Source organism: Salvelinus fontinalis, chromosome 7 (assembly GCF_029448725.1).
Source record: "Salvelinus fontinalis isolate EN_2023a chromosome 7, ASM2944872v1, whole genome shotgun sequence".
NCBI classification, from domain to species: Eukaryota; Metazoa; Chordata; class Actinopteri; order Salmoniformes; family Salmonidae; genus Salvelinus; species Salvelinus fontinalis.
Window position 1 is genome coordinate 390,093 of NC_074671.1, and position 22,473 is coordinate 412,565.

The following is a 22,473-nucleotide window of genomic DNA, read 5'->3' on the forward strand; positions in this document are numbered from 1 at the left end:
CAGGCAGAGGTTTGTAGACTGGTCAGAGTCAGGGAGATACAGAATGGCAGGCAGGCTCAGAGTCAGGGCAGGCAGAATGGTCAGAACCGGGGAAACTAGGAAACAGAACTTGAGAAATCAGGGAGATGGGAAAACAAGCTGGTATGACCTGACAAGACGAACTGGCAACAGAGAACATGCAGTGGATAGTGAGGAAGATGGGCGACACCTGGAGGGGGGTGGAGACAAGCACAAAGACAGGTGAAGCAGATCAGGGTGTGACACTCTCTCTCTCTCCTCATCTCTCTCTCTCCTCATCTCTCTCTCTCCTCATCTCTCTCTCTCCTCATATCTCTCTCTCAATTCAATTCAATTCAATTCAAGGGGCTTTATTGGCATGGGAAACATGAGTTAACATTGCCAAAGCAAGTGAGGTAGACAACATACAAAAGTCAAATAAACAATAAAAATGAACAGCAATCTCTCTCTCTCCTCATCTCTCTCTCTCCTCATCACTCTCTCTCTCTCCTCATCTCTCTCTCTCCTCATCTCTCTCTCTCTCCTTATCTCTCTCTCTCCTCATCTCTCTCTCTCCTCATCTCTCTCTCTCTCTCTCTCTCTCTCTCTCTCTCTCCTCATCTCTCTCTCTCCTCATCTCTCTCTCTCCTTATCTCTCTCTATCCTCATCTCTCTCTCTCCTCATCTCTCTCTCTCTCCTCATCTCTCTCTCTCCTCATCTCTCTCTCTCTCCTCATCTCTCTCTATCCTCATCTCTCTCTCTCCTCATCTCTCTCTCTCTCCTCATCTCTCTCTCTCTCTCTCTCTCTCTCTCTCTCTCTCTCTCTCTCTCTCTCTCTCTCTCTCCTCATCTCTCTCTCTCCTCATCTCTCTCTCTCCTCATCTCTCTCTCTCTCCTTATCTCTCTCTATCCTCATCTCTCTCTCTCCTCATCTCTCTCTCTCTCCTCATCTCTCTCTCTCCTCATCTCTCTCTCTCCTCATCTCTCTCTCTCCTCATCTCTCTCTCTCCTCATCTCTCTCTCTCCTCATCTCTCTCTCTCCTCATCTCTCTCTCTCCTCATCTCTCTCTCTCCTCATCTCTCTCTCTCTCCTCATCTCTCTCTCTCTCCTCATCTCTCTCTCTCTCCTCATCTCTCTCTCTCTCTCCTCATCTCTCTCTCTCTCTCCTCATCTCTCTCTCTCTCTCCTCATCTCTCTCTCTCTCCTCATCTCTCTCTCTCCTCATCTCTCTCTCTCCTCATCTCTCTCTCTCCTCATCTCTCTCTCTCCTCATCTCTCTCTCTCCTCATCTCTCTCTCTCCTCATCTCTCTCTCTCCTCATCTCTCTCTCTCCTCATCTCTCTCTCTCCTCATCTCTCTCTCTCCTTATCTCTCTCTCTCCTTATCTCTCTCTCTCTTTATCTCTATTTTTTTTACATTCTTTTCCCAGACCCCACTTAAGCTGTTGGTGTATGTCATTACTCTCTCTTTCTCTTTGTCTCTCTCTCCGTATGTCCTCTGTTATTTCAGTCCCAACAGCAGCTCTCCTCCCACACATGACACTAATTACAGTGAGCATGTGCTTGTATATGTGTTTGTGTGTGCGTGTGTCTGTCTCAAACATAGACTGTATTCTTGATAAATATAGAGAGAGAGACAGGATGTTTAGTTTTTGTCTAACCCTATGAATACATTGTGACAATGGAAGCTTCCAGTCCCTTCTACCCCTGAGCACCTCCCTACGAACACTTACTGTACTCCTTTACAATACACAGCTCTTAGAGAGAGGGAGAGGTTCAGACTACAGTGCATCTACTTCCCCACTACTCTCCCTTTCGGCCTCCTCTCCTCTCCTCTCCCTTTCGTCCTCCTCTCCTCTCCTCTCCCTTTCGTCCTCCTCTCCTCTCCCTTTCGTCCTCCTCTCCTCTCCCTTTCGTCCTCCTCTCCTCTCCCTTTCGTCCTCCTCTACTCTCCCTTTCGTCCTCCTCTACTCTCCCTTTCGTCCTCCTCTCCTCTCCCTTTCGTCCTCCTCTCCTCTCCCTTTCGTCCTCCTCTCCTCTCCCTTTCGTCCTCCTCTCCTCTCCCGTTCGTCCTCCTCTACTCTCCCTTTCGTCCTCCTCTCCTCTCCTCTCCCTTTCGTACTCCTCTACTCTCCCTTTCGTCCTCCTCTCCTCTCCCTTTCGTCCTCCTCTACTCTCCCTTTCGTCCTCCTCTCCTCTCCCTTTCGTCCTCCTCTCCTCTCCCTTTCGTCCTCCTCTCCTCTCCCTTTCGTCCTCCTCTCCTCTCCCTTTCGTCCTCCTCTCCTCTCCCTTTCGTCCTCCTCTCCTCTCCCTTTCGTCCTCCTCTCCTCTCCCGTTCGTCCTCCTCTCCTCTCCCTTTCGTCCTCCTCTCCTCTCCTCTCCCTTTCGTCCTCCTCTACTCTCCCTTTCGTCCTCCTCTCCTCTCCCTTTCGTCCTCCTCTACTCTCCCTTTCGTCCTCCTCTCCTCTCCCTTTCGTCCTCCTCTCCTCTCCCTTTCGTCCTCCTCTCCTCTCCCTTTCGTCCTCCTCTACTCTCCCTTTCGTCCTCCTCTCCTCTCCCTTTCGTCCTCCTCTCCTCTCCCTTTCGTCCTCCTCTCCTCTCCCTTTCGTCCTCCTCTCCTCTCCCGTTCGTCCTCCTCTACTCTCCCTTTCGTCCTCCTCTCCTCTCCTCTCCCTTTCGTCCTCCTCTACTCTCCCTTTCGTCCTCCTCTCCTCTCCCTTTCGTCCTCCTCTACTCTCCCTTTCGTCCTCCTCTCCTCTCCCTTTCGTCCTCCTCTCCTCTCCCTTTCGTCCTCCTCTCCTCTCCCTTTCGTCCTCCTCTCCTCTCCCTTTCGTCCTCCTCTCCTCTCCCTTTCGTCCTCCTCTCCCCTCCTCTCCCTTTCGTCCTCCTCTCCTCTCCCTTTCGTCCTCCTCTCCTCTCCCTTTCGTCCTCCTCTCCTCTCCCTTTCGTCCTCCTCTCCTCTCCTCTCCTCTCCCTTTCGTCCTCCTCTCCTCTCCCCTGTCTCTCTCTGATTTGTATCCAAAGTGACAGTAGTGTGTGCATACATTTTCATATGGGTGGCTCCAGTGAGAATCAAATCCACAATATTGTCTTTCCAAGCGGCATGGGCTACCAACTGAGCCACACAGGATAATGTCTGATAGGATGGTCAAAGGCAGGATAATGTCTGATAGGATGGTCAGAGACAGGATAATGTCTGATAGGATGGTCAGAGACAAGATAATGTCTGATAGGATGGTCAAAGGCAGGATAATGTCTGATAGGATGGTCAGAGACAGGATAATGTCTGATTAGATGGTCAGAGACAGGATAATGTCTGATTAGATGGTCAAAGACAGGATAATGTCTGATTAGATGGTCAGAGACAGGATAATGTATGATAGGATGGTCAGAGACAGGATAATGTCTGATAGGATGGTCAGAGACAGGATAATGTCTCATTAGATGGTCAGAGACAGGATAATGTCTGATAGGATGGTCAGAGACAGGATAATGTCTGATAGGATGGTCAGAGACAGGATAATGTCTGATAGGATGGTCAGAGACAGGATAATGTCTGATAGGATGGTCAGAGACAGGATAATGTCTGATTAGATGGTCAGAGACAGGATAATGTCTGATAGGATGGTCAGAGACAGGATAATGTCTGATAGGATGGTCAGAGACAGGATAATGTCTGATAGGATGGTCAGAGACAGGATAATGTCTGATTAGATGGTCAGAGACAGGATAATGTCTGATAGGATGGTCAGAGACAGGATAATGTCTGATAGGATGGTCAGAGACAGGATAATGTCTGATAGGATGGTCAGAGACAGGATAATGTCTGATAGGATGGTCAGAGACAGGATAATGTCTGATTAGATGGTCAGAGACAGGATAATGTCTGATAGGATGGTCAGAGACAGGATAATGTCTGATTAGATGGTCAGAGACAGGATAATGTCTGATACGTCACCTAGATTTGTAGTAGTAAAAAGCATTATCATAATCCTACACACACACACACACACACACACACACACACACACACACACACACACACACACACACACACACACACACACACACACACACACACACAGAAAATAGATTATCTCAGAGCTTCACAGGAGGAGGGGGTCAGTGTCACTGATGAGTCACAGGTGCCATGGCAACCACAGAGGTGAAAGCCATCTGCACCCCCCCCCCCCACACACACACACACACACACACCTCCCCCAGCACACACACACAGTAGCAGTGCGTGGGTAAAATCACTGGGGAAGCCAAGCCAGGATAAAAGCCATATGTGACCGACGGGCTCGATTCGGGTCTAATGTAGGAACATTTCAAATGGTGTTTTTTACATTGTATAACAGTAGAGACTCAGCTACAAAATGGTTTATCATACTCTACAGTTGAGGAGCAATGGGAATGTAATTCTGCTTTGAAAGTTGATGAACTTGTTACCCCACTTTTGAGAGAATGACACCTTGAATATTTGGTACACCTTCTGGAGAGCTCTTTGTCTCCACCCATTCAGCATCGTTCACACCCTCTTTAAGAGCCACTCATCTCTGTAAGGATTCAACATGTGAGGCCATGTACTAAACAGAGTAAGGTGGTGTAGGAAACAACCAAAGATTTCAAGAATAAAAGTGGGGACAGTAGTAGAAAAAATACCCTCTGTCTAGTCCTTGAACTATTTCCTAATCTGTCTTTGGTGCAGGTCATGTTGTTGTTCTTCACATTACCGTCTCTGGTAAACACACACTATAATCAAATCAAATCAATGTTTATCTGTCACATGCGCAGGATGCAGAAGGTATACACGGTACAGTACATTGGTTACTTGCATATTTGCATAGTAGCAATAGTAAGTGTCCAGATAAATATTGTATAAATATTTTGTAATTATTAGATGACTCTTTCCCGACACACTTGTCTAAATTGATGGCTATAACCACGCTGCAGCCACATCTAGCTATTGTCTAAACATCTACACAGGTTCATGAAATACAATAGATGGCTGTAATCACCCCCCAGACACACCTGGCCGAGTTCCCAAGTTGGAATTCCGAGTTGAATGACAGTTAAAACGATTATTCCTAGTTGGAGCGTTTTTTTTCCCAGAGTTCCCAGTTGTCTTGAACGCATCAATAATCCCAACCTATATACTACTAGCAATACAAACTGATTGTAATGTCACCATGCTTGAATCTGCAGGTAGCTAAAGCTAACCAACTAGGTAAAATGTTAGCTAGCTAGGCAACATTAGGCTATAATTCTGCAGTTTGATTGGAAATATGCGGAGGGATTCGAAAAGAAATCATACTGAAGGCTGTTGTATAAAACACATTTTAAAAACTAAGGGCATCCGTGGCATCCGTGACAGAGAGGGAGAAGCGTACATCCGTGTATATGTGTAAGAGAGTCTAGCTCGCTACATTTTTCAGATATTATACGTTTCTAATATTGTCAGAAAGTCGTTTGCAAATGGATTTCTGAGATACAAACAATATTACTACACAGATCATACACGTAATGTTAGCTAGCGAGCCAGCCAGCTAACGTTAGATAGCTAGCTAAAAGTACACTTTAACTTTCAATTAAAAATACTTTCTGACGACATTAGAAGCGTATAATATCTGAATGTAGCTAGCTAGACTCTCTTACCCACATACATGGATGGACACTTCTCCCTGTCTGTCACGGTTGCCTTTAGTTTGAAGATGTAATCCAGAGACAGGTGTTTTATACAACAGCCTTCTGTGTCTTCTCTTTTCCACTCCCTCTGCATATTTGCAATCAAACTGCAGAATTTTCTCCATCTCCTTAGCTATCATACTCTGCTTCCACCAGGCATTCCACTGATTTCTAAACTCGGTGTCACGTGGGCTCCATCTCTGGCCTCTAGGTCACCAGGCTACTCGTTATGGCGCACACCTGTCACCCTCGTTACGCGCATCTGTGCATAATGACACTCACCTGGACTCCATCACCTCCTTGATTACCTGCCCTTTATATGTCACTGCCTTTGTTTCCTCCCCCAGGCGTTATTGTTTCAGTTTTCATGTCTGTGCGTTGTTCGTGTTTCTTGTTTTGTATTATGTTTTTATTTATTTATTAAATGATTCACCCCTGAACTTGCTTCCCGACTCCCAGCACACACATTACACTCGGTCAACTGCTTCCGTGACAAAAATGTTGATCGCCATTTCAGAAGACTCTACCATGTCTGGTTGAAAAAAATGTTTTTACCTAAATCAGGGATTTCCTCATCGTCTGATTCATTTTCAGAGTCAGCGAGAGTCAGCATGGCACAATCGGTGCTCCAGAAAGTGGAGCGCATTAGCAACACTTTTGCAGTTCTTCGTGATTTCTCTCAAAAAAAGACATCATGTTATATTGTCGACACAAATTGAGCAGCTCACGTTAGAGACAGAAGCATGTTTCATGGCAGACCAATCAGAACTCATCTCTCGGCATGTCCAGCCCACTCATTATCTCAGACAATCATGGCTAGCGGGAAGGTTCCTGACTTTTTCCGTGGCTAAACCAACTAGGCTCGTAATTGTATAATTGTATTCCTATTTACACATTGCATACGAGTTTGTTATTAAGGCACGTGAAAGTTCATGTGTTCCTGAAGGCATTTTGATAAAAATAAATGTTTACGTTCAAATGGCTCTCTTGTGACATACGCCTAGTTTCCACGACATACGCCTAGTTTCCACGACATACGCCTAGTTTCCACGACATACGCCTAGTTTCCACGACATACGCCTAGTTTCCACGACATACGCCTAGTTTCCACGACATACGCCTAGTTTCCACGACATACGCCTAGTTTCCACGACATACGCCTAGTTTCCACGACATACGCCTAGTTTCCACGACATACGCCTAGTTTCCACGACATACGCCTAGTTTCCACGACATACGCCTAGTTTCCACGACATACGCCTAGTTTCCACGACATACGCCTAGTTTCCTGAAACGAGTCACATATTAAAACAATGTGTTGTGATAATTGTGTTGTTTGCTCGATAAGCTGTTAGCTCATATGCCTTGGGACCGTGATACACTAAATTACAAAAAGTATGTGGACACCTGCTCGTCAAACATCTCACTCCAAAATCATGGGCATTAATATGGAGTTGGTCCCCCCTTTGCTGCTATAACAGCCTCCACTCTTCTGGGAAGGCTTTCCTCTAGATGTTGGAACATTGCTGCGGGGACTTGCCTCCATTCAGCCACAAGAGCATTAGTGAAGTCGGGCACTGATGTTGGGCGATTAGGCCTGGCTCGCAGTCGGCGCTCCTATTCATTCCAAAGGTGTTCGATGGGGTTGAGGTCAAGACTCTGTGCAGGCCAGTCAAGTTCTTCCACACCGACCTTGACAAACCATTTCTGTATCGACCTCAATTTGTGCACATTGTAATGATGAAACAGGAAAGGGCCTTCCCCAAACTGTTGCCAAAAAGTTGGAAGCACAGAATCATCTACAATGTCATGCTGTAGCAGTAAGATTTCCCTTCACTGGAACTAAGGGGCTTGAACCATGAAAAACAGCCCTAGACCATTATTCTTCCTCCACCAAATGTTACAGTTGGCACTACTCAGCTGGGCAGGTAGTGTTCTCCTGGCATCCACAAACCAAGATTTGTCCGTCGGACTGCCAGATGGTGAAGTGTGATTAATCATTCCAGAGAACGCGTTTCCACTGATCCAGAGTCCAACGGTGGCGAGCTTTACACCACTCCAGCCGTCGCTTGGCGTTGCGCATGGTGATCTTTGACTTGTGTGTGGTTGTTCGGCCATGGAAACCCTTTTTATGAAGCTCCCAACGAACCGTTTGTGTGCTGACGTTGCTTCCAGAGGCAGTTTGGATCTCGTTAGTGAGTGTTGCAAACAAGGACAGACGATTATTACACGCTACGCATTTCAGTACTCAGAGGTCTTGTTCTGTGGGTTTGTGTGGCCTACCACTTTGTGGCTGAGCCGTTGTTGCTCCTAGATGAATCCACTTCACAATAACAGCACTTACAGTTGACCGGGGCAGCTCTAGTAAGGCAAAAATGTGAAGAACTCTTGTTGGAAAGGTGGCATCCTATGACGGTGCCGGAATGTCACTGAGCTCTTCAGTAAGGCCATTCTACTGCCAATGTTTGTCTATGGAGATGTAATGGCTGTGTGCTTGATTTTATACACCTGTCAGCAACGGGTGTGGCTGAAACAGCAAAATCCACTAATTTGAAGAGGTGTCCACATACTTATGTATATATTGTGTACATCCTATCAAACCTGTTGTCTGGTTTGTTTGGCTAGCTTGCTAACTATTAGCCAAGCAAGCAAGCAAGGAAGTTAAGAATTTAGCTTGCTAGTCTGTTACGCTAGCGATGACGCTAACAGTTTAGCTAGCTAGCCAGCAAGCTAAACATTTGGCTAGTTGGCTGTGGCAGGAGTATGGGGTAACGTTAGTTACAGCGTGGTTACACTGTTAGCACTGAGGCTAGTTGGCTGTGTCAGGAGTATGGGGTAACGTTAGTTACAGCGTGGTTACACTGTTAGCACTGAGGCTAGTTGGCTGTGGCAGGAGTATGGGGTAACGTTAGTTACAGCGTGGTTACACTGTTAGCACTGAGGCTAGTTGGCTGTGGCAGGAGTATGGGGTAACGTTAGTTACAGCGTGGTTACACTGTTAGCACTGAGGCTAGTTGGCTGTGGCAGGAGTATGGGGTAACGTTAGTTACAGCGTGGTTACACTGTTAGCACTGAGGCGGTGTGCAGCTTAACCTGCACTATCAACTCCAATATAAATAACATGAGCTACTAATATGGCTACAGGTTCAACTGCCTCATTGTCACGTTCCTCTGATTGGGAACCATATTAAGGTAGCCTGTTTTGTAGTGTGTTTGTGGGTGATTGTTCCTGTTCGTGTGTTCATCTGTTCTGTGTTCCCATGTTCAGGACTGTAGCGTTTTCGGTTCCTTCTGTCAGTTTGTTGTTTTTGTTCGTCGTTTAAATATCCTAATTAAAACATGGATTATCATCACGCTGCATTTTGGTCCTCCTCTCTTTCACCCGAAGACAGCCGTTACACTCATCTAAAGACAGCCGTTACACTCATCTAAAGACAGCCGTTACACTCATCTAAAGACAGCCGTTACACTCATCTAAAGACAGCCGTTACACTCATCTAAAGACAGCCGTTACACTCATCTAAAGACAGCCGTTACACTCATCTAAAGACAGCCGTTACACTCATCTAGAGACAGCCGTTACACTCATCTAAAGACAGCCGTTACACTCATCTAAAGACAGCCGTTACACTCATCTAAAGACAGCCGTTACACTCATCTAAAGACAGCCGTTACACTCATCTAAAGACAGCCGTTACACTCATCTAAAGACAGCCGTTACACTCATCTAAAGACAGCCGTTACACTCATCTAAAGACAGCCGTTACACTCATCTAAAGACAGCCGTTACACTCATCTAAAGACAGCCGTTACACTCATCTAGAGACAGCCGTTACACTCATCTAAAGACAGCCGTTACACTCATCTAGAGACAGCCGTTACACTCATCTAGAGACAGCCGTTACACTCATCTAAAGACAGCCGTTACACTCATCTAAAGACAGCCGTTACACTCATCTAAAGACAGCCGTTACACTCATCTAAAGACAGCCGTTACACTCATCTAAAGACAGCCGTTACACTCATCTAAAGACAGCCGTTACACTCATCTAAAGACAGCCGTTACACTCATCTAAAGACAGCCGTTACACTCATCTAAAGCCAGCCGTTACACTCATCTAAAGCCAGCCGTTACACTCATCTAGAGACAGCCGTTACACTCATCTAGAGACAGCCGTTACACTCATCTAGAGACAGCCGTTACACTCATCTAGAGACAGCCGTTACACTCATCTAAAGACAGCCGTTACACTCATCTAAAGACAGCCGTTACACTCATCTAGAGACAGCCGTTACACTCATCTAGAGACAGCCGTTACACTCATCTAAAGACAGCCGTTACACTCATCTAAAGACAGCCGTTACACTCATCTAAAGACAGCCGTTACACTCATCTAAAGACAGCCGTTACACTCATCTAAAGACAGCCGTTACACTCATCTAAAGACAGCCGTTACACTCATCTAAAGACAGCCGTTACACTCATCTAAAGACAGCCGTTACACTCATCTAAAGACAGCAGTTACACTCATCTAAAGACAGCCGTTACACTCATCTAAAGACAGCCGTTACACTCATCTAAAGACAGCCGTTACACTCATCTAAAGACAGCCGTTACACTCATCTAAAGACAGCCGTTACACTCATCTAAAGACAGCCGTTACACTCATCTAAAGCCAGCCGTTACACTCATCTAGAGACAGCCGTTACACTCATCTAGAGACAGCCGTTACACTCATCTAGAGACAGCCGTTACACTCATCTAGAGACAGCCGTTACACTCATCTAAAGACAGCCGTTACACTCATCTAAAGACAGCCGTTACACTCATCTAAAGACAGCCGTTACACTCATCTAGAGACAGCCGTTACACTCATCTAGAGACAGCCGTTACACTCATCTAAAGACAGCCGTTACACTCATCTAAAGACAGCCGTTACACTCATCTAAAGACAGCCGTTACACTCATCTAAAGACAGCCGTTACACTCATCTAGAGACAGCCGTTACACTCATCTAAAGACAGCCGTTACACTCATCTAAAGACAGCCGTTACACTCATCTAAAGACAGCCGTTACACTCATCTAAAGACAGCCGTTACACTCATCTAAAGACAGCCGTTACACTCATCTAAAGACAGCCGTTACACTCATCTAAAGACAGCCGTTACACTCATCTAGAGACAGCCGTTACACTCATCTAAAGACAGCCGTTACACTCATCTAAAGACAGCCGTTACACTCATCTAAAGACAGCCGTTACACTCATCTAAAGACAGCCGTTACACTCATCTAAAGACAGCCGTTACACTCATCTAAAGACAGCCGTTACACTCATCTAAAGACAGCCGTTACACTCATCTAGAGACAGCCGTTACACTCATCTAAAGACAGCCGTTACACTCATCTAAAGACAGCCGTTACACTCATCTAAAGACAGCCGTTACACTCATCTAAAGACAGCCGTTACACTCATCTAAAGACAGCCGTTACACTCATCTAAAGACAGCCGTTACACTCATCTAGAGACAGCCGTTACACTCATCTAAAGCCAGCCGTTACACTCATCTAGAGACAGCCGTTACACTCATCTAGAGACAGCCGTTACACTCATCTAGAGACAGCCGTTACACTCATCTAGAGACAGCCGTTACACTCATCTAGAGACAGCCGTTACACTCATCTAAAGACAGCCGTTACACTCATCTAGAGACAGCCGTTACACTCATCTAAAGACAGCCGTTACACTCATCTAAAGACAGCCGTTACACTCATCTAAAGACAGCCGTTACACTCATCTAAAGACAGCCGTTACACTCATCTAAAGACAGCCGTTACACTCATCTAAAGACAGCCGTTACACTCATCTAAAGACAGCCGTTACACTCATCTAAAGACAGCCGTTACACTCATCTAAAGACAGCCGTTACACTCATCTAAAGACAGCCGTTACACTCATCTAGAGACAGCCGTTACACTCATCTAGAGACAGCCGTTACACTCATCTAGAGACAGCCGTTACACTCATCTAGAGACAGCCGTTACACTCATCTAAAGACAGCCGTTACACTCATCTAAAGACAGCCGTTACACTCATCTAAAGACAGCCGTTACACTCATCTAGAGACAGCCGTTACACTCATCTAGAGACAGCCGTTACACTCATCTAGAGACAGCCGTTACACTCATCTAAAGACAGCCGTTACACTCATCTAAAGACAGCCGTTACACTCATCTAAAGACAGCCGTTACACTCATCTAAAGACAGCCGTTACACTCATCTAAAGACAGCCGTTACACTCATCTAGAGACAGCCGTTACACTCATCTAGAGACAGCCGTTACACTCATCTAAAGACAGCCGTTACACTCATCTAAAGACAGCCGTTACACTCATCTAAAGACAGCCGTTACACTCATCTAAAGACAGCCGTTACACTCATCTAAAGACAGCCGTTACACTCATCTAAAGACAGCCGTTACACTCATCTAGAGACAGCCGTTACACTCATCTAGAGACAGCCGTTACACTCATCTAAAGACAGCCGTTACACTCATCTAAAGACAGCCGTTACACTCATCTAAAGACAGCCGTTACACTCATCTAAAGACAGCCGTTACACTCATCTAAAGACAGCCGTTACACTCATCTAAAGACAGCCGTTACACTCATCTAGAGACAGCCGTTACACTCATCTAGAGACAGCCGTTACACTCATCTAAAGACAGCCGTTACACTCATCTAAAGACAGCCGTTACACTCATCTAAAGACAGCCGTTACACTCATCTAAAGACAGCCGTTACACTCATCTAAAGACAGCCGTTACACTCATCTAAAGACAGCCGTTACACTCATCTAAAGACAGCCGTTACACTCATCTAAAGACAGCCGTTACACTCATCTAGAGACAGCCGTTACACTCATCTAAAGACAGCCGTTACACTCATCTAAAGACAGCCGTTACACTCATCTAAAGACAGCCGTTACACTCATCTAAAGACAGCCGTTACACTCATCTAAAGACAGCCGTTACACTCATCTAAAGACAGCCGTTACACTCATCTAAAGACAGCCGTTACACTCATCTAAAGACAGCCGTTACACTCATCTAAAGACAGCCGTTACACTCATCTAAAGACAGCCGTTACACTCATCTAAAGACAGCCGTTACACTCATCTAGAGACAGCCGTTACACTCATCTAGAGACAGCCGTTACACTCATCTAAAGACAGCCGTTACACTCATCTAAAGACAGCCGTTACACTCATCTAAAGACAGCCGTTACACTCATCTAAAGACAGCCGTTACACTCATCTAAAGACAGCCGTTACACTCATCTAAAGACAGCCGTTACACTCATCTAAAGACAGCCGTTACACTCATCTAAAGACAGCCGTTACACTCATCTAAAGACAGCCGTTACACTCATCTAAAGACAGCCGTTACACTCATCTAAAGACAGCCGTTACACTCATCTAAAGACAGCCGTTACACTCATCTAAAGACAGCCGTTACACTCATCTAAAGACAGCCGTTACACTCATCTAAAGACAGCCGTTACACTCATCTAAAGACAGCCGTTACACTCATCTAAAGACAGCCGTTACACTCATCTAAAGACAGCCGTTACACTCATCTAAAGACAGCCGTTACACTCATCTAAAGACAGCCGTTACACTCATCTAAAGACAGCCGTTACACTCATCTAAAGACAGCCGTTACACTCATCTAAAGACAGCCGTTACACTCATCTAAAGACAGCCGTTACACTCATCTAAAGACAGCCGTTACACTCATCTAAAGACAGCCGTTACACTCATCTAGAGACAGCCGTTACACTCATCTAGAGACAGCCGTTACACTCATCTAAAGACAGCCGTTACACTCATCTAAAGACAGCCGTTACACTCATCTAAAGACAGCCGTTACACTCATCTAAAGACAGCCGTTACACTCATCTAAAGACAGCCGTTACACTCATCTAAAGACAGCCGTTACACTCATCTAAAGACAGCCGTTACACTCATCTAAAGACAGCCGTTACACTCATCTAAAGACAGCCGTTACACTCATCTAAAGACAGCCGTTACACTCATCTAAAGACAGCCGTTACACTCATCTAAAGACAGCCGTTACACTCATCTAAAGACAGCCGTTACACTCATCTAAAGACAGCCGTTACACTCATCTAAAGACAGCCGTTACACTCATCTAAAGACAGCCGTTACACTCATCTAAAGACAGCCGTTACACTCATCTAAAGACAGCCGTTACACTCATCTAAAGACAGCCGTTACACTCATCTAAAGACAGCCGTTACACTCATCTAAAGACAGCCGTTACACTCATCTAAAGACAGCCGTTACACTCATCTAAAGACAGCCGTTACACTCATCTAAAGACAGCCGTTACACTCATCTAAAGACAGCCGTTACACTCATCTAAAGACAGCCGTTACACTCATCTAAAGACAGCCGTTACACTCATCTAAAGACAGCCGTTACACTCATCTAAAGACAGCCGTTACACTCATCTAAAGACAGCCGTTACACTCATCTAAAGACAGCCGTTACACTCATCTAAAGACAGCCGTTACACTCATCTAAAGACAGCCGTTACACTCATCTAAAGACAGCCGTTACACTCATCTAAAGACAGCCGTTACACTCATCTAGAGACAGCCGTTACACTCATCTAAAGACAGCCGTTACACTCATCTAAAGACAGCCGTTACACTCATCTAAAGACAGCCGTTACACTCATCTAAAGACAGCCGTTACACTCATCTAAAGACAGCCGTTACACTCATCTAAAGACAGCCGTTACACTCATCTAAAGACAGCCGTTACACTCATCTAAAGACAGCCGTTACACTCATCTAGAGACAGCCGTTACACTCATCTAGAGACAGCCGTTACACTCATCTAGAGACAGCCGTTACACTCATCTAAAGACAGCCGTTACACTCATCTAAAGACAGCCGTTACACTCATCTAAAGACAGCCGTTACACTCATCTAAAGACAGCCGTTACACTCATCTAAAGACAGCCGTTACACTCATCTAAAGACAGCCGTTACACTCATCTAAAGACAGCCGTTACACTCATCTAGAGACAGCCGTTACACTCATCTAAAGACAGCCGTTACACTCATCTAAAGACAGCCGTTACACTCATCTAGAGACAGCCGTTACACTCATCTAGAGACAGCCGTTACACTCATCTAGAGACAGCCGTTACACTCATCTAAAGACAGCCGTTACACTCATCTAAAGACAGCCGTTACACTCATCTAAAGACAGCCGTTACACTCATCTAAAGACAGCCGTTACACTCATCTAAAGACAGCCGTTACACTCATCTAAAGACAGCCGTTACACTCATCTAAAGACAGCCGTTACACTCATCTAAAGACAGCCGTTACACTCATCTAGAGACAGCCGTTACACTCATCTAAAGACAGCCGTTACACTCATCTAAAGACAGCCGTTACACTCATCTAAAGACAGCCGTTACACTCATCTAAAGACAGCCGTTACACTCATCTAAAGACAGCCGTTACACTCATCTAAAGACAGCCGTTACACTCATCTAAAGACAGCCGTTACACTCATCTAGAGACAGCCGTTACACTCATCTAGAGACAGCCGTTACACTCATCTAGAGACAGCCGTTACACTCATCTAAAGACAGCCGTTACACTCATCTAAAGACAGCCGTTACACTCATCTAAAGACAGCCGTTACACTCATCTAAAGACAGCCGTTACACTCATCTAAAGACAGCCGTTACACTCATCTAAAGACAGCCGTTACACTCATCTAAAGACAGCCGTTACACTCATCTAAAGACAGCCGTTACACTCATCTAAAGACAGCCGTTACACTCATCTAAAGACAGCCGTTACACTCATCTAGAGACAGCCGTTACACTCATCTAGAGACAGCCGTTACACTCATCTAGAGACAGCCGTTACACTCATCTAAAGACAGCCGTTACACTCATCTAAAGACAGCCGTTACACTCATCTAAAGACAGCCGTTACACTCATCTAAAGACAGCCGTTACACTCATCTAAAGACAGCCGTTACACTCATCTAGAGACAGCCGTTACACTCATCTAAAGACAGCCGTTACACTCATCTAAAGACAGCCGTTACACTCATCTAGAGACAGCCGTTACACTCATCTAGAGACAGCCGTTACACTCATCTAGAGACAGCCGTTACACTCATCTAGAGACAGCCGTTACACTCATCTAGAGACAGCCGTTACACTCATCTAGAGACAGCCGTTACACTCATCTAAAGACAGCCGTTACACTCATCTAGAGACAGCCGTTACACTCATCTAAAGACAGCCGTTACACTCATCTAAAGACAGCCGTTACACTCATCTAGAGACAGCCGTTACACTCATCTAGAGACAGCCGTTACACTCATCTAGAGACAGCCGTTACACTCATCTAGAGACAGCCGTTACACTCATCTAGAGACAGCCGTTACACTCATCTAGAGACAGCCGTTACACTCATCTAAAGACAGCCGTTACACTCATCTAAAGACAGCCGTTACACTCATCTAAAGACAGCCGTTACACTCATCTAAAGACAGCCGTTACACTCATCTAGAGACAGCCGTTACACTCATCTAGAGACAGCCGTTACACTCATCTAGAGACAGCCGTTACACTCATCTAGAGACAGCCGTTACACTCATCTAGAGACAGCCGTTACACTCATCTAAAGACAGCCGTTACACTCATCTAGAGACAGCCGTTACACTCATCTAAAGACAGCCGTTACACTCATCTAAAGACAGCCGTTACACTCATCTAAAGACAGCCGTTACACTCATCTAAAGACAGCCGTTACACTCATCTAGAGACAGCCGTTACACTCATCTAGAGACAGCCGTTACACTCATCTAAAGACAGCCGTTACACTCATCTAAAGACAGCCGTTACACTCATCTAAAGACAGCCGTTACACTCATCTAAAGACAGCCGTTACACTCATCTAAAGACAGCCGTTACACTCATCTAAAGACAGCCGTTACACTCATCTAGAGACAGCCGTTACACTCATCTAGAGACAGCCGTTACACTCATCTAAAGACAGCCGTTACACTCATCTAAAGACAGCCGTTACACTCATCTAAAGACAGCCGTTACACTCATCTAAAGACAGCCGTTACACTCATCTAAAGACAGCCGTTACACTCATCTAAAGACAGCCGTTACACTCATCTAAAGACAGCCGTTACACTCACCTAAAGCCCATTCTGGTGGGAAGCTGCTATAGACCACCAAGTGCTAACAGTCAGTATCTGGATAATATGTGTGAAATGCTTGATAATGTATGTGATATCAACAGAGAAGTATATTTTCTGGGTGATTTAAATATTGACTGGCTCTCATCAAGCTGCCCACTCAAGAAAAAGCTTCAAACTGTAACTAGTGCCTGCAACCTGGTTCAGGTTATCAGTCAACCTACCAGGGTCGTTACATACAGCACAGGGATGAAATAATCAACATGTATTGATCACATATTAACTAATGCTGCAGAAATTTTCTTTAAAGCGTTATCCAAATCCATAGGATGTAGTGATCACAATATAATAGCCATATCTAGGAAAACCACAGTTCCAAAGGCTGGGCCTAATATAGTGTATAAGAGGCCATACAATAAGTTTTGTAGTGATTCATATGTTGATGATGTTAATAATATTTGCTGGTCTGTGGTGTGTAATGAGGAGCAACCAGACGCTGCACTGACACATTTACGAAATTGCTTATTCCTGTTATGAATAAGCACACACCCATTAAGAAAATGACTGTAAAAACTGTTAAATCTCCTTGGATTGATGAGGAATTGAAAAATTGTGTGGTTTAGAGGGATGAGTCAAAAGTTATGGCAAATAAGTCTGCCAGCCCAACTGATTGGCATTTAATGACTTCAGCAAGATTAGCAAACTTAGGCATGACATGCCAGCAACAAACGCTGACACTACACATTCAAGTATAACTGACCAAATTATGAAAGACAAGAATTGTACTTTTGAATTCCGTAAAGTCAGTGTGGAAGAGGTGAAAAAAAAAGATTGTTGTCTATCAACAATGACAAGCCACCGGGGTCTGACAATCTGGATGGAAAATTACTGAGGATAATAGTGGACGAGATTGCCACTCCTATTTACTGGCTCAAATAGTCAACCAATCAGTCTGTTACCTTTTGGGAAAAATGGTGTTTGACCAGACACGATGCTATTTCACAGTAAACAAATTGACAACAGACTTTCAGCTTATAGGGAAGGACACTCAACAAGCATAGCACTTACACAAATGACTGATGATTGGCTGAGAGAAATTAATGATAAAATGATTGGGGGGGCTGTCTTGTTATACTTCAGTGCAGCTTTTGACATTATCGATCATAGTCTGCTGCTGGAAAAACATGTCTTATGGCTTTACATCCCCTGCTATAATATGGATAAAGAGTTACTTGTTTAACAGAATACATAGGGTGTTCTTTAATGGAAGCCTCTCAAACATAATCCAAGTATAATCAGGAATTCCCCAGGGTAGCTGTTTAGGCCCCTTGCTTTTTTCAATCTTTTCTAATGACATGCCACTGGCTTTGAGTAAAGCCAGTGTGTCTGTGTGCGGATGACTCAACACTATACATGTCAACTACTAGAGTGACTGAAATGACTGCAACACTTGTACACAAAGAGCTGCAGTTAGTTTCGGGAATGGGTAGCAAGGAATAAGAGTGTCCTAAATATTTCCAGAACTAACTGCATTGTATTTGGGACATATCATTCACTAAATACTAAACCTCAACTATGTCTCGTAATGAATAATGTGGAAATTGAACACGTTGAGGTGACTTAACTGCTTGGAGTTACCCTGGATTGTAAACTATCATGGTCAAAACATGTTGATATAAAAGTAGCTAAGATGGGAGAAGTCTGTCCATAATAAAGAGCTTCTCTGCCTTGTTAACAATACTATCAACAAGGCAGGTCCTACGGGCCCTAGTTTCTGCCTTGTTAACAGCACTATCAACAAGGCAGGTCCAACAGGCCCTAGTTTCTACCTTCTTAACAACACTGTCAACAAGGCAGGTCCTACAGGCCCTAGTTTCTACCTTCTTAACAACACTATCAACAAGGCAGGTCCAACAGGCCCTAGTTTCTACCTTCTTAGCAACACGATCAACAAGGCAGGTCCTACAGGCCCTGGTTTCTACCTTCTTAACAGCACTATCAACAAGGCAGGTCCTACAGGCCCTAGTTTCTACCTTCCTAACAACACTATCAACAAGGCAGGTCCTACAGGCCCTAGTTTCTACCTTCTTAACAACACTATCAACAAGGCAGGTCCTACAGGCCCTAGTTTCTACCTTCTTAACAGCACTATCAACAAGGCAGGTCCAACAGGCCCTAGTCTCTACCTTCTTAACAACACTATCAACAAGGCAGGTCCTACAGGCCCTAGTTTCTACCTTCTTAACAACACTATCAACAAGGCAGGTCCTACAGGCCCTAGTTTCTACCTTATTAACAACACTATCAACAAGGCAGATCCTACAGGCCCTAGTTTCTACCTTCTTAACAACACTATCAACAAGGCAGGTCCTACAGGCCCTAGTTTCTACCTTCTTAACAACACTATCAACAAGGCAGGTCCTACAGGCCCTAGTTTCTACCTTCTTTACAACACTATCAACAAGGCAGGTCCAACAGGCCCTAGTTTCTACCTTCTTAACAACACTATTAACAAGGCAGGTCCTACAGGCCCTAGTTTCTACCTTCTTTACAACACTATCAACAAGGCAGGTCCAACAGGCCCTAGTCTCTACCTTCTTAGCAACACTATCAACAAGGCAGGTCCAACAGGCCCTAGTTTCTACCTTCTTAGCAACACTATCAACAAGGCAGGTCCAACAGGCCCTAGTTTTGTCGCACCTGAACTACTGTTCAGTCGTGTAGGTGCCACAAAGAGGATTAGGGAAAATTACAGTTGTCTCAGAACAGTGCAGCACGGCTGGCCCTTAAAAGTACACGGAGAGCTAACATTAATGACATGCATGTCAATCTCTCCTGGCTCAAAGTGGAGGAGAGATTGACTTCATCATTACTTGTTTTTGTAAGAAGTGTTGACATACTAGTACACAGCTCGGACACTCACGCATACCCCACAAGACATGCCACCAGTGGTCTCTTCACAGTCCCCAAGTCCAGAACAGACCAAGTGGAGGCACACAGTACTACATAGAGCCATGACTACATGGAACTCTATTCCACATCAGGTAACTGATGCAAGCAGTATAATCAGATTTAAAAAGCAGGTACAAATACACCTTCTGGATCAATGGGGACTGTGAAGAGACACACACGAATGTACAGATACATGCATACAAAATCAAATCTAACTGTATTTGTCACATGTGCCGAATACAACAAGGTAATCTGTACATGTAGTTGGAGGTGAAGTGACTATGCATAGGTAACAAACAAACAGCTAGTAGCAGCTGTGTACATGTAGGTAGAGGTGAAGTGACTATGCATAGGTAACAAACAAACAGCTAGTAGCAGCTGTGTACATGTAGGTAGAGGCGAAGTGACTATGCATAGGTAACAAACAAACAGCTAGTAGCAGCTGTGTACATGTAGGTAGAGGTGAAGTGACTATGCATAGGTAACAAACAAACAGCTAGTAGCAGCTGTGTACATGTAGGTAGAGGTGAAGTGACTATGCATAGGTAACAAACAAACAGCTAGTAGCAGCTGTGTACATGTAGGTAGAGGTGAAGTGACTATGCATAGGTAACAAACAAACAGCTAGTAGCAGCTGTGTACATGTAGTTGGAGGCGAAGTGACTATGCATAGGTAACAAACAAACAGCTAGTAGCAGCTGTGTACATGTAGTTGGAGGCGAAGTGACTATGCATAGGTAACAAACAAACAGCTAGTAGCAGCTGTGTACATGTAGGTAGAGGTGAAGTGACTATGCATAGGTAACAAACAAACAGCTAGTAGCAGCTGTGTACAAAAGTTAGGGGGGGTCAATGTAAATTGTCCGGCGCCAATTTTATGAATTGTTCAGTAGTCTTATGGCTTGGGGGTAGAAGCTGTTGAGGAGCCTTTTGGTCCTAGACTTGGCGCTCCGGTACCGCTTGCCGTGCAGTAGCAGTGAAAATAGTATATAACATGGGTGACTGGAGTCTCTGACAATTTACTAGGCTTACCTCTGACATCACCTATTATATAGGTCCTGGATGGCAGGAAGCTTTGGCCCCAGTGATGTACTGGGCCATTCACACTACCCTCTGTAGTGGCTTACGGTCAGATGCCGAGCAGTTGCCATACCAGGCGGTGATGCAACCGGTCAGGATGCTCTCGATGGTGCAGCTGTAGAACCTTTTGAGGATCTGGGGACCCATGCCAAATATTTTCAGTCTCCTGAGGGGGAAAAGGTTTTGTTGTCCTGGCAACACACTGACAGTTCTCTGACCTCCTCCCTATAGGCTGTCTCATTGTTGTTGGTGATCTGGCCTACCACTGTTGTGTCGTCAGCAAACTTAATGATGGTGTTGGAGTCGAGTTTGGCCACGCAGTCGTGGGTGAACAGGGAGTACAAGAGGGGACTAAGTACACACCCCTAAGGGGCCCCAGAGTTAAGGATCAGCATGGCAGACGTGTTGTTGCCTATTCTTAACACCTGGGGGGCGGCCCGTCAGGAAGTCCAGAATCCAGTTGCAGAGGGAGGTGTTCTGTCCCAGAGTCGTTATAGAGATTGCGTCATCTGTGTTGGGGCGGTATGCACATTGGAGTGGGTCTAGAGTGTCCGGGAGGATGCTGTTGATGTGAGCCATGACCAGCCTTTCAAAGCACTTCATGGCTCCCGACGTGAGTGCCACGGGGTGGTAATCATTTAGGCAGGTTACCTTTGCTTCCTTGGGCATAGGGATTATGCTGTTGTACACGTCCTTGTAATCCGTCTGGCCGAGCGGCTTTGTGAATGTTGACCTGTTTAAAGGTTTTGTTCACATCGGCTACCAAGAGCGTTATCACACAGTCATCCAGAACAGCTGGTGCTCTCGTGCATGCTCCAGTGTTGCTTGCCTCGAAGCGAGCATAAAAGGCATTTAGCTCGTCTGGTAGGCTCACATCACTGGGCAGCTCGCTGCTGGGTTTCCCTTTGTAGTCCGTAATAGTTTTCAAGCCCTGTCACATCCGACGAGCGTCAGAGCCGGTGTAGTAGAATTCAATCTTAATCCTGTTTTGAGACTTTACTTGTTTGATGGTTTGTCTGAGGGCATAGCGGGATTTCTTATAAGCATCCGGATTAGTCTACCCTTAGCTCTACCCTTTAGCTCGATGTGGATGTTGCATGTAATCCATGGCTTCTGCTTGGGATATGTGCGTACAGTCACTGGGGGGGGGACGTCATCGATGCACTTATTGATGAAGCCGTTGACTGAGGTGATGTATTCCTCAATGCCATTGGATGAATCCCGGAACATATTCCAGTCTGTGCAAAACAGTCCTGTAGTGTAGCATCCGCATCATCTGACCACTTCCATATTGAGCGAGTCACTGGTACTTCCTGCTTTAGTTTTGCTTGTAAACAGGAATCAGGAGGACAGAATTATGGTCAGATTTGCGAAATGGAGGGCGAGGGAGAGCTTTGTATGCATCTCTGTGTGTGGAGTATAGGTGGTCTAGGATTTTTCTCTCCCCTGGTTGCATGCTGGTAAAGATTTGGTAAAACTGATTT

At 45.2% G+C, this 22,473-nt stretch overlaps 1 protein-coding gene across 2 annotated transcripts in view; it reads left to right on the forward strand.

Annotated features, from left to right (window-relative positions):
- Nucleotides 1–22,473, forward strand: part of ptchd1 (patched domain containing 1) — a 141,308-nt gene that overhangs the window by 81,442 nt on the left and 37,393 nt on the right. The window lies entirely within an intron of this gene.